Genomic DNA, 14,847 nt, shown 5'->3' with positions numbered 1-14,847 from the left:
AAGAAGTGCCAGAAAACATGTAAGCAAACTGTGACCTCCTTTTACCTCTTGATTGACTTTTATATTAAATAATGAATTTACCTTATGCTTGAAAGAATTTGAAATAGTATTTGGCAGTGAAGAATTTACTCTTCCCATATTTTCATTCAAGAGAAATTTCCATGAGGAGGGTTGTTGGTGGGTTACCTCCAACTCAACCACTTCAGAGCTACTACAGTGGTAATGCATGTTGAAGAAAAGAGTCAAACTCTGTGAAATATTTGAAGAGATTTATTCTGAGGCAAATATGAGTGACCTCGGCCTGTCACACAGCCCAGGAGATCCTGAGAACATGTGCCAAAGTTGTTGGGCTACAGCTTGGATTTATACATGTGAGGGAGACATAAGACATCAATCAGTACACCTAAGATATACATTGGTAAAATCGGGAAAGGTGAGACAACTCAAAGCAGGTGGGGGTCGGGTGGGTGAAGGCTTCCAGGTTAAAGGTGAATTCGAAGATTTTCTGACTGGCATTTGACAACTTACTAAAATAATTTATCTAAAGACCGGAATCAATAGACAAGAGTGTATGGGTTAAGACAAGGTGTTTTAGAGACTGAGGTTCTTATGTAGATGAAGCTTGCAGGTAGCAGGCTTCAGAGAGAATAGATTGTAAATGATTTTTATCAGACATAAAAAGGAAAAAGGACTTGGAATCAGGAAAAATCAGGAAAAAGACTTGGAAAGAGAAGGGGATTCTTGACAAAATGGAGATTTTCCCCACAGAGACAGCTTTGTGGGGCCATTTCAAAATATGTCAAAGAAATGTATTTTTTTGGTGAAATACTTTGATTTCTTTCAAGGCCTGCTATCTGTCATGTTGATATCTTATTGCTACAAAGAGTCTATTTTGTCATTCTTAAGTCTCTACTTTAATGTTAGTGCTGTTCAGCTATGCATGAATTCCAAAAGGATGAAAGTAAATAATGAGGCATGTTCAACCACCCATTTCCATCATAGCCTCCATTACTGTTTCAGGTTTAGTTTAAAATGCCCTTGGCCAAGATAAAGGGCCCATTTAGTTGGTTAACGGACATTGAATTTTATTTTTGGTTTACATGCAGGTGCCATGCTCTCCTTAGGTTTCTCCCTGCCAATGCTGAGCAAGGAAGATATTATAGGGCTTTTCATTCTTGTCCCACATGGACTCATCTAAAGGTCAAAGTTCACTTTGGTGCTCTTTCAGTCTGGCTGACAATTTCTCAGATCTGCACTCTTCTCTGAGGCTCTTCCTTTCAGATTATCTTTCATGCTCTCTCTTCTTTTGAGGTGCCAGGCTTGCATCATGATCTGGAGGCTCTTGCAGCCTCCTTTTGCTCTATCTTCTCTTTATTCTTCAAAGGCGTTTTCTCTGGTTACTCTCTTATATGTGTAATTCCATCTTGGTGTCTGATTCTTGGGAAACCCAAACTGGATTATAATTTTTCTTACTTTCAGTAAAAGTTTCTTTGCTGATGCATCATTCATTAATTCATTAAATGTATTGTGTTGTGTATGGGAGAACAATGATGCCAAAGTGTCTATAGCTATATAGTCTGATATGTGCTATATAAGAATTTGGAAAAAGTATTATTAGTTCACAAAGGCAGAAATTTAGGAGGTTAGATACATTTAAAGTAAAATTTGATTAAAAAGTATGAACTTAAATAGATTAAGATAACATGGGGTGTTTGTAAAATATGCTAGCAAAATACAATGACATACCCAAAGTCCTGTTAAATCAAATTAAATGTGGCCTGAGAAAAACGCCATACTTCTATATTTCAGTCCTTGTGAATGAACTGCAACCTAACTCAATAGGTACACAAGACTAAAACCTAACTTAGGAGTATGCGCCGGTAACAATCGCTGAGTCTTGGCCAATTCCAGCAGCCATACTTCAACTAGTCGCATACAGCTGAGTGTTCAAATAAGGCAAGTGCCAAGCCATAACCAATCCAGCTGTTTCTGTACCTCACTTCTGATTTCTATATGTCACTTTGTATTGTCTATAAATTCATTCTGACCATGAGACACCCCTGGAGTCTCTCTGAATCTGCTGTGATTGTGGGGGCTTTCCAATTTATGAATCATTCATTACTCAATTAAACTCTAAATTTATTTTGGCTGAAGGTTTTTTTTTTTTTTAATAGTCCTCACCATAATGATCCATACAACTAAGTGTCTAATATAGTCTTTCTAGCTTTCTTTTTTGGTTGTTTTTAGTCATACTGTTGCTGATTCAGCTTTGTACAAAATGTCAGAGCAAAATGACTATCAATAATATAGAGATCTGCAAGGATTCCCACACAGGTGAAATATGCATGGTGGAAAGAGGCAATTCTTAAGGCAAAGAGCCAAGCATGTACCAAACACCAATGCCCTTGCAAAGCTAAAGATTCTACAGTTTGCCAAAGATAAGAATGTACCTTTCACAACAGCAAGGACCTCATATATTGTCTTATTATATATCCCTAAAATCTAGCACAGTGCTGAATAAAAGGAAGTAGAAATAATTTTGAGAAGGAATTAAACATGTATTTGTAGAAGTCAAGTCTTACCCATTGAAAAAATATCTCCCCCATATTTGTAATTCATTAAATTGTTTGGAAGGGAAAAGAAACTAAAGGGAATACTCCATAGAGAAAGTTGTTTCAGAAATTATGCAAATTTATTCTAATAACTAAGAAATAGTGAAAATGTATTAGAAAGGTTAGGTAGAGGCACATTTCAGATTTAGACTAAGGTGCAAATGGCTTTATACTTAATGATAGAGAAAAGCATAAATAAAAGTACATTGTATACATGAAATGGTTTTGTTTGAATTGGGTATAGAGTATCAAATGAGAAATATGCAGTAAGGAATTGAATAAATGGAAATACAGATATAGAAGGCCAGAGCACCTACTTGTAGCTCTTGATAGCAGAATTATCAGTCAACTGAAAAGATATTTTAAGACCTCCAAGAATAAGTAGATAATTTCTATTCTGTATTTTATTAATGAAAGAAAACCAGGGTAATAACTGCTTGAATTTTCATCACTAGCATGTTTCCTACATACATAAGCATAGTAAGTAGTGAGTATATTCACATATAAAGTAACAAAGAATTATAATAAACCCCAACATCCAATCGGGAAAAATGTTGTAACTCTATATATTCATTAAATTGTTCGCAAACTGACATCTTTTAGCATATAATATGGTTTCCTTTAAAGAGAATGGACTCATGACTAAAACATAAGAACACCCAATGAAGCTCAACTAAATCAATTCAGCTATGAAAAATAAAATGACTAGTGATCATCTCTTTATTATGATTGAAAGAATAACTTACAAGTAAAAACATTCAATTTTTGAAAACAGCTTTGTATTTATTGAATTTATGCATATAATGTTAGTTGCATTTCCAAGTAAAATGGCTGCCTTAAAAGTGATGCAAAATTACATATTTATACATTCTCTGAATTAAGCAGGATTAATTGAAAAGTGGTTATGAAGGCATGACTGCAAGCTACAAATTGAGCCTATTTTTAGTAACTTGCTCTAGCTGAGATATGTTCAGATTTGTTGACACGAAGCTTTATTGAGAAGCATTACTTACTCCCAATAACTCAAGGAGGAGCCTGTTTTGGGAGGAAAAATCTCATCAAGTATGTTTTGTTGAATCAAGAGGATTTTATTTTAAGAAAACTAATGATTTTCTTTCTGAAAACGTGACTATTTTGAAATCTAAGAAAAATCAAATATTTGATACTTCACATAATTTGCAACTTGAGATCAAACTACTCAGTTTAGTTGGTCATAATATACTCATTCCTAACTTATTCCACTTTACAAAAAAAGTAAAAGAAAAGCATAAATAAATAAATAAATAAGGAAAGAGAAACAAACAAAAAACAACACGAAACTAACTAGGTAACAATTTATAGAATCAAGGATTAATTTCCACCAATTATGGCATGAATAAAATAATCAAGTAAAATATATTTTAAAAATCAAGAAGATAGTAGGAAAACAGCTCCCTGAGGACCCCTGGAACAGTAATTAGGCTGGCACTCTGTGCCTGTTGGACATTACCATTTTCTTTAATGTTTGTATGAAATGACGCCAATTTATCTTTAAGCAATTTATCTTTAAGTTACTAAAGTGATGCAAACAGCTGTCACGTAACAATCACCAAGATAGGATCCATTCTAGTTCACAAACTGCCCTGATGCTTTTTATAAAAAACAATCCACTTTAGGATAATGTGTCATTCCTGGTTTCTATGTCTCTTTAACTTCTTTAAATCAGAAGCATTCCATAGTCCTTCTTCAACTTTCATAGCATCCTAAACATTTTTTGAAGGTAATATTCCAATGGATTCTATTTTTAGCATGTCTCCCAATTTCGATTTGTCTGGTGTTTTCTCATAATGAGATGTCAAGACATGCATTATTGGCAATAAAATCACCAACATGATGCTGTGCTCTTCTTATCATATTTCTTCAGGTTATATATGAAATTAATTTTTCCCATAAGTGGTGATTTTAATTGTGATCATTTGAAAGGTAATGTCTTCCAGGTTTCTCTATTGCAAAGGTACTCCTCATTTTCTTTATATTGATATAACATGACATAAAATGATATTTTATATATATATAGACTATCTATTGTATACATGTATATGTACATGTAATTAATCTAAAATTAAGTGTTTTGTGGAGAGATACTTTGAGACTGTGAAAATATCCCATTTCTTCTCCAACATTTACCCACTAGGTTTAGCATCCATTGATACCTCAAGACTCAATCAAATACAACATGAAGATTTTCAAACGATAATTTTTTAACATACAATATCAATCCTTTTCCTTTTATTGGTTGGCACTGTGTGGGAAAATAATAGTGTTTCCTTCTTTTATTCATTCATTAATTCATGGATTTATCTCATGTGGACCCATGGATTCCTATTTCTTTCAGTGGTCCATGATCTATTCCTTTACTTATTTTATTGATTCAGTTTTGCCAGTTTTGCTAGTAGGAACTAATCAAGTTTCTCAGCTCTTTTAACACATCTTTCTTGGCATTTGAGCACTCCCTTATTTTCCTTGTTTTTTTTTTTTAATCTCAGATTATGAATGGTCATTGCAAATCTATCAAAATATACTGGATTTCTGTATATTATCATTATATCCTGTGATCTAGATACACACACAATTTTACTAACTTTTTTGCAAATATCTTTTTTATTTTCTGCATAGAATATAATAATATCTCTGAAGAAAGACATCTTTCTTTCTAAATTGTATGTATTCTTACTTCTCTCATTGCATTGCTAAGACATGTAGTATAAGCTTCAAAAGAATTTATCAGAGCAAGCATGCTTGTCTTTTTCTAGGTATCAGAGCAAAAATATTCAGTCACCTTAATGTTATTGGAAAGTTAAGGTACATAGTATAAACCTTAGAGCACCCAACAGGACAAAATAAGCAAAAACATATGACTAATAATCTATTAGTTGAAATAAAATAAAATTCAAAATTAAACACTTAATCCAAGATAAAGCATCAAAAGTGGAAAACAGTAATCAAGAACAGATTAAATTTTATGGAAAATAAATTTTATGATAGTAGATTTAAGGCCAAAATATAGATAACAATGTTAAATATAAGTAGTCTAAAACTACTATTTAAAGTAAGAATTTTAAGACTAAATTTAAAAAGTAATGTTAAATCAATATAAAGACAAGGATTGGTCAGAAAAAATAGGTTGAAGATAGCTGTACTTTGCCATGATACAGTAAAAGGAACTAAACTAAATTCTTTACAAAACAAACAAACAAACAAAAAACAAAAACACACACACAAATGAAAACTAAGTGCGGACAAAATATAATCAACAGTGATTTTTTAACCATTGACAAGAAGCTGAGGATGCTGATCCCTGATAAAAGAAAAAATAAAATCTGACTTATCCCAAGCTTTCTCTCAGTTTCCAGAAGACACAGTGAAATGATAATCCAAAGAAAGTATAACTCTTTCTGTATATTGAGAAATTGGAGATTGGGGCTTAGAAAGGAAAATTTAGCTAGAATTGCAGAGCTAAATAGAAGAGGGAGAGCATTTGCACAGAGATGGTGATATGGTATGGCTTTGTCCCCACCCACATCTCATCTTGAATTCCTGTGTGTTGTGGGAGGGACCAGGTGGGAGATAATTGAATCATGGTGGCAGGCCATGCCATTCTCATGATGGTGAATAAGTCTCACAAGATCTTATGGTTATATAAGAGGGAGTTTTCCTGCACAAGCTCTCTCTTTGCCTGCCACCATCCATGTAAGATGTGACTTGCTCTTCCTGGCCATCTGCCATGATTGTGAGGCTTCCCCAGACATGTGGAACCGTAAGTCCATTAAACCTCTTTCTTTTGTAAATTGCCCAGGCTGGGGTATGTCTTTATCAGTAGCATAAAAATGGAGAATACAGGAATATAGGAAGTGTCTGCTTTGTCCTGGCTTTTATCTTTGCCTGTAACATTCCACCTCAGAGGCTCACGTGACTTCTCCTTTCTCTTCAAGTCTTGCTAATCATTCCTTGTTGATTCCTTAAAATCAACACATATAAATGTGTATCCCTTTCTTAAGCAAGCAATCCTTTCATCCTTTACCTTTCTGTATTTGTTAGTAGAATTAACCATCTGCTAGTATACTATAAAATTTACTTATGTATTATATATATTATCTATTCTAGTGATATGATTTGGCTCTGCTGCCATGCAAAATCTCATCTTGAATTATAATCAGATTTATAATCCCCATGTGTTGGAGGAGGGACCTCTGGGAGGTGATTAGATCATGGGGTGGTTCTCCTATGTTGTTCTCGTGATAATAAGTGAGTTCTCATGAGATTTGGTGGTTTTATAAAAAGCTTTTACCCCCTTCACTCTGCATTTTTCCTTCCTGCCACAATGTGCAGAAGGACATGATTTGCCTCCCCTTCTGGCATGATGGTGAGTTTTCTGAGGCTTCCCCAGACCTGCAGAATTGTGAGTCAATTAAGCCTCTTTCCTTTATATATTAACCAGCATCTAGCAACTCTTTATAGCAGTGTGAGAACGGACTAATAGAACAAGTGAACAGGTATTTTTGCTTATTGTCCATTGTCAAAACCACTTATTTATTTTTAGATTAACTATTGTCTATCTTCTATGGTTTGTTACCTCCAACAATAAGGTAATCAAGGGTCAAAATTTTTTGTTTATTCAGTAAAATGCTCTCAGTGAATTGGGCATTGGGTGGCACAGAGTTAAGTATTTAATGTATCTGTTAATTTTGTATATAAATGAATACATTTTTGAAATTTTGCTAATAATGTTAATAGAAGACCCAAAAAGTATAATCAGTAAATTAGTTGTATTTTGAAGACAAAAAAGTCAATCTATGTAACAAATTAATGTAAAAATTCTCAGGATATACACTTGAGTAATAATCACTGTAACATTTATCTATTTAAAAAGAATAAAATTTAACAGTGAAGGCACCTGAGTCTGGCATTTGTTTCCCCTAAGAAGGTTTTAAATTAAAATTCAGTATCTTCAATAAATCTAAAGATATGAAGAAATTTTATTTATTCTTGAGTAATTGTAAAGACTATTTTGCTAACCATAAAATTTATTCAACCATTATCAAATTTATTGGTATAAAGTTTTTATAATTTAAGTTATTATTATTTTGATATTTGTAGTATCTTTACCACACCAACCATCTTCCCAACCTTGCCCACTTTATTTCCTGAAAGTGGTTGCTGACAGATTTCTGTCTTTGTATCTTTCTCAGACTGTCTAGAATTTAATTTGTTTTATTCCTTTTATCAAAGAATCAGTTTTAAATTTCATCTTTTCCTTTTGTATTTCTGTTATGTCTTTATAAAATTTTAGTTTTTCTCTATATTTTACTTTCTACTTCTTCTTAATTTGGTTTTCTTTTCACTTTTTCAGGTAGACATTTGTGTCATTAATTTTAGACATTTCTCCTTTTTCTAATACAAACATTAAAAACTTTGTTTTTCTCCAAAGGAATCCTGAAGTTGTAGTGTTTTTATTTTTATCCAGACCAAAATACTTTCTAATTTATCTTTTGATTTACTATTTGCTACAAGGCATCATTAGAAGTTTATTATATCTAAATATTTGGGGATTCCATTTTAGTTTTGGTTTTGTTTTTTATTTTAAATTTAATTCCATTGGGTCAGAGAACATACTCTCCATGATCTAATCCTGTTAAATTTGTTGAAACTTTATTATTTGTTGCCTAACATGTGATGAATGTCAGTGCACTTGGAAAATAAAATGAGTTATTGCTGGCAATGAGTATAATATTCTATATATCCTAGAACTTGTTGGGTTATAATGTCATTAAATTTGTTGATATTTTCTTTAAAATTTTTTATTTATTTGTTTAATAATATCAGAAAATAGTTTTCAAATCTTTATATTGTGGATTTGTATATTTTTCTTTTCAAATAAGTAAGTTTTTGGCTTCAGTATTTTAAATGCAGAATTTTTTGTTAATGTGTGAAAAAACATTTTGCATTATCAGGTTCTCTTGATGAATTGAACCAATTATATTGTTCTTTATCCTTGCTAAAAATATTTCTTGATTTGAGGCCCATTTTGTTTGATATTAATAGAAGTCTTCAGTTTTTATATACTTAGAGTTTATACCATAGAAATACTGCCATCCTCTTATCTTACAAGGCTCCAGAAATTTGAACTTTCATGTAAAATATTTTCAATATTAATTTATAGTATGTTATAACATTACATAGTAATTTGGAAAAAATATTTGTTATTTATATAAAAAGCCTACCGAGATTTTGACTGATATTGCAATTAATCTATAAATCAATTTAGTAGAACTATCTTCTTAACACTATAAAGCATTAAAATTATTGAACTTGGTTTATCTCTCCATTTATTTAGGTCTGCCTTAATGTCTCTCAGCACTGTATTGCAGTTTTCTAAGTATCGAACAGAATGGTTCATAGTGGGTATTTTTGCATTCTTTCTTATAGTAGGAGGAACCATTTGGTATTTCACTATATTAACTATATTTTTATATATGTTTATTACTTTTGAAATAATTTGTTTTTCTTGCCTACTTTTCTGTAAGTCTTTATTATGAACATGTGTAAAATGTCATCAAATGCTTTTCTACTTTTAATAAAATAATCCTATACAAATTTTTTAAATCAAAATGTAGGTCTGTAGTTTTCTGTTAATCTCTATCTATTTTTTTCCTTTAAGGGTAATCTGTACCTCTTAATGTACTGTTAGGGTTGCTTCCTCTTTTATTTCTGAAAGACTTTGCATAGAATTGTTACTATTTATTCTTTAAACATTGTGAGAATACAAGAGTGAAACCTTCCTGACCTGGAATTATTTTGTGTGTGAGTTTCAAATTATAGATTTAATGTATTTAATAGATGCAGGATTATTCATGGTGTCTCTTTATTTTTAAGCGAATTTTGTAACCTCTTTTCTCTCAAGTAATGTGTCCGTTTACCAAACTTTTAAAATGTATTTGCATAAAGTTTAAACATCATGTGCTTACCATCATTTTACAACCTGTAGTATAATTAGTGACAGTCTTTCTTTCATTACTGGCTTTAGTATTTAGTATTTTTTCTCTTTTTTGTTGAGTATAGCTAGAATCTTTTCATTTTTTAATATTTTAGCTTTTTATTTTATTGATATTCCATTTTAGTGTTCTTTCAATTTTTATTAATTTTTGTTCTTATATGTATTTTATTATTTCTTTGTACCTTAGTACATTTCAACTGCAATAGAAAAATACCTTTTTGTTGTGGCTTATAAACAACATAATTTTATAATTTATAATAAAATAAACTTATAACTTATAAATTTACTTCTCATAGTTCTGGAGGCTGAGAGGTCCGAAATCAAGGCACTCAAAGATTTGATGTCTGGTGAAGGCCCATTTCCTGATTCATAGATTGTTGCTTCTCTCTGCATCCTCACGTACTGAAAAGAGCAAAGTAGCTCTCTGGGATCTCTTTTATAAGAAAACTACTCAGGAGGAGCCAAGATGGCTGAATAGGAACAGCTCCAGTCTACAGCTCCCAGCATGAGCGAAGCAGAAGATGGGTGATTTCTGCATTTCCATCTGAGGTACCGGCTTCATCTCACTAGGGAGTGCCAGACAGTGGGCACAGGTCAGTGGGTGCGTGCACCGTGCACCAGCCAAAGAAGGGCGAGGCATTGCCTCACTCGGGAAGGGCAAGGGGTCAGGGAGTTCCCTTTCCTAGTCAAAGAAAGGGGTGACAGATGGCACCTGGAAAATCGGGTCACTCCCAGCTGAATACTGCACTTTTCCGATGGGCTTAAAAAATGGCACACCAGGAGATTGTATCCCGCACCTGGCTCAGAGGGTCCTATGCCCACGGAGTCTCACTGATTGCTAGCACAGCAGTCTGCAAACTGCAAGGTGGCAGGGAGGCTGGGGGAGGGGTGCCCGCCATTGCCCAGGCTTGTTTAGGTAAACAAAGCAGCCAGGAAGCTTGAACTGGGTGGAGCCCACCACAGCTCAGGGAGTCCTGCCTGCCTCTGTAGGCTCCACCTTTGGGGGCAGGGCACAGACAAACAAAAAGACAGCAGTAACCTCTGCAGACTTAAATGTCTCTGTCTGACAGCTTTGAAGAGAGGAGTGGTTCTCCCAGCACGCAGCTGGAGATCTGAGAACGGGCAGACTGCCTCTTCAAGTGGGTCCCTGACCCCTGACCCCCAAGCAGCCGAACTGGGAGGCACCCCCTAGCAGGGGCAGACTGACACCTCACACAGCCTGGTACTCCAACAGACCTGCAGCTGAGGGTCCTGTCTGTTAGAAGGAAAACTAACAAACAGAAAGGACATCCACACCAAAAACCCATCTGTACATCACCATCATCAAAGACCAAAAGTACATAAAACCACAAAGATGGGGAAAAAACAGCAGAAAAACTGGAAACTCTAAAAAGCAGAGCACCTCTCCTCCTCCAAAGGAATGCAGTGCCTCACCAGCAACGGAACAAAGCTGGACGGAGAATGACTTTGAGGAGCTGAGAGAAGAAGGCTTCAGACGATCAAATTACTCCGAGCCACGGGAAGATATTCAAACCAAAGGCAAAGATGTTGAAAACTTTGAAAAAAATTTGGAAGAATGTATAACTAGAATAACCAATACAGAGAAGTGCTTAAAGGAGCTGATGGAGCTGAAAACCAAGGCTCGAGAACTATGTGAAGAATGCAGAAGCCTCAGGAGCCGATGCGATCAATTGGAAGAAAGGGTATCAGCCATGGAAGATGAAATGAATGAAATGAAGCGAGAAGGGAAGTTTAGAGAAAAAAGAATAAAAAGAAACGAGCAAAGCCTCCAAGAAATATGGAACTATCTGAAAAGACCAAATCTACATCTGATTGGGGTACCTGAAAGTGACGGGGAGAATGGAACCAAGTTGGAAAACACTCTGCAGGATATTATCCAGGAGAATTTCCCCAATCTAGCAAGGCAGGCCAACATTCAGATTCAGGAAATACAGAGAACGCCACAAGAATACTCCTCGAGAAGAGCAACTCCAAGACACATAATTGTCAGATTCACCAAAGTTGGAATGAAGGAAAAAATGTTAAGGGCAGCCAGAGAGAAAGGTTGGGTTACCACGAAAGGGAAGCCCATCAGACTAACAGCAGATCTCTCGGCAGAAACTCTACAAGCCAGAAGAGAGTGGTGGCCAATATTCAACATTCTTAAAGAAAAGAATTTTCAACCCAGAATTTCATATCCAGCCAAACTAAGCTTCATAAGTGAAGGAGAAATAAAATCCTTTATAGACAAGCAAATGCTGAGAGATTTTGCCACCACCAGGCCTGCCCTAAAAGAGCTCCTGAAGGAAATGCTAAACATGGAAAGGAGCAACTGGTACCAGCTGCTGCAAAATCATGTCAAAATGTAAAGACCATCGAGAGTAGGAAGAGACTGCATCAACTAACGAGCAAAATAACCAGCTAACATCATAATGACAGGACCAAATTCACACACAATAATATTAACTTTAAATGTAAATGGACTAAATGCTCCAATTAAAAGACACAGACTGGCAAATTGGATAAAGAGTCAAGACCCATCAGCGTGCTGTATTCAGGAAACCCATCTCATGTGCAGAGACACACATAGGCTCAAAATAAAAGGATGGAGGAAGATCTACCAAGCAAATGGAAAGCAAAAAAAGGCAGGGGTTGTAATCCTAGTCTCTGATAAAACAGACTTTAAACCAACAAAGATCAAAAGAGACAAATAAGGCCATTACATAATGGTAAAGGGATCAATTCAACAAGAAGAGCTAACTATTCTAAATATATATGCACCCAATACAGGAGCACCCAGATTCATAAAGCTAGTCCTGAGTGACCTACAAAGAGACTTAGACTCCCACACATTACTAATGGGAGATTTTAACACCCCACTGTCAACATTAGACAGATCAATGAGACAGAAAGTCAACAAGCATACCCAGGAATTGAACTCAGCTCTGCACCAAGTGGACCTAATAGACATCTACAGAACTCTCCACCCCAAATCAACAGAATATACATTTTTTTCAGCACCACACCACACCTATTGCAAAATTAACCACATACTTGGAAGTAAAGCTCTCCTCAGCAAATGTAAAAGAACAGAAATTATAACAAACTATCTCTCAGATCACAGTGCAATCAAGCTAGAACTCAGGATTAAGAATCTCACTCAAAACTGCTCAACTACATGGAAACTGAACAACCTGCTCCTGAATGACTACTGGGTACATAATGAAGTGAAGGCAGAAATAAAGATGTTCTTTGAAACCAACGAGAACCAAGACACAACGTACCAGAATCTCTGGGATGCATTCAAAGTAGTGTGTAGAGGGAAATTTATAGCACTAAATGCCCATAAGAGAAAGCAGGAAAGATCCAAAATTGAAACCCTAACATCATAATTAAAAGAACTAGAAAAGCAAGAGCAAACATATTCAAAAGCTAGCAGAAGGCAAGAAATAACTAAAATCAGAGCAGAACTGAAGGAAATAGAGACACAAAAAACCCTTCAAAAAATTAATGAATCCAGGAGCTGATTTTTTGAAAGGATCAACAAAATTGATAGACCGCTAGCAAGAATAATAAAGAAGAAAAGAGAGAAGAATCAAATAGACGCAATAAAAAATGATAAAGGGGATATCACGACTGATCCCACAGAAATACAAACTACCATCAGAGAATACTACAAACACCTCTACACAAATAAACTAGAAAATCTAGAAGAAATGGATAAATTCCTCGACACATACACGCTCCCAAGACTAAACCAGGAAGAAGTTGAACCTCTGAATAGACCAATTACAGGAGCTGAAATTGTGGCAATAATCAATAGCTTACCAACCAAAAAGAGGCCAGGACCAGATGGATTCACAGCCGAATTCTATGAGAGGTACAAGGAGGAACTGGTACCATTCCTTCTGAAACTATTCCAATCAATAGAAAAAGAGGGAATCCTCCCTAACTCATTTTATGAGGCCAGCATCATCCTGATACCAAAGCCGGGCAGAGACACAACCAAAAAAGGGAATTTTAGACCAATATCCTTGATAAACATTGATGCAAAAATCCTCAATAAAATACTGGCAAACCAAATCCAGCAGCACATCAAAAAGTTTATCCACCATGATCAAGTTGGCTTCATCCCTGGGATGCAAGGCTGGTTCAATATATGCAAATCAATAAATGTAATCCAGCATATAAACAGAACCAAAGACAAAAACCACATGATTATCTCAATAGATGCAGAAAAGGCCTTTGACAAAATTCAAAAACCCTTCATGCTAAAAACTCTCAATAAATTAGGTATTGATGGGACGTATCTCAAAATAATAAGAGCTATCTATGACAAACCCACAGCCAATATCATACTGAATGGGCAAAAACTGGAAGCATTCCCTTTGAAAACTGGTACAAGACAGGGATGCCCTCTCTCACCACTCCTATTCAACATAGTGTTGGAAGTTCTGGCCAGGGCAATTAGGCAGGAGAAGGAAATAAAGGGTATTCAATTAGGAAAAGAGGAAGTCAAATTGTCCCTGTTTGCAGATGACATGACTGTATATCTAGAAAACCCCATTGTCTTGGCCCAAAATCTCCTTAATCTGATAAGCAACTTCAGCAAAGTCTCAGGATACAAAATCAATGTACAAAAATCACGAGCATTCTTATACACCAACAACAGACAAACAGAGAGCCAAATCATGAGTGAATTCCCATTCACAATTGCTTCAAAGAGAATAAAATACCTAGAAATCCAACTTACAAGGGACGTGAAGGACCTCTTCAAGGAGAACTACAAACCACTGCTCAAGGAAATAAAAGAGGATACAAAGAAATGGAAGAACATTCCATGCTCATGGGTAGGAAGAATCAATATCGTGAAAACGGCCATACTGCCCAAAGTAATTTACAGATTCAATGCCATCCCCATCAAGCTACCAATGACTTTCTTCACAGAATTGGAAAAAACTACCTTAAAGTTCATATGGAACCAAAAAAGAGCCCGCATTGCCAAGTCAATCCTAAGCCAAAAGAACAAAGCTGGAGGCATCACACTACCTGACTTCAAACTATACTACAAGGCTACAGTAACCAAAACAGCATGGTACTGGTACCAAAACAGAGATATAGATCAATGGAACACAACAGAGCCCTCAAAAATAATGCCACATATCTACAACTATCTGATCTTTGACAAACCTGAGAAAAACA

The sequence above is a fragment of the Pongo abelii genome, chromosome 3, assembly GCF_028885655.2.
Source record: "Pongo abelii isolate AG06213 chromosome 3, NHGRI_mPonAbe1-v2.0_pri, whole genome shotgun sequence".
NCBI lineage: Eukaryota > Metazoa > Chordata > Mammalia > Primates > Hominidae > Pongo > Pongo abelii.
Note: the sequence above shows the minus strand (reverse complement) of the source record.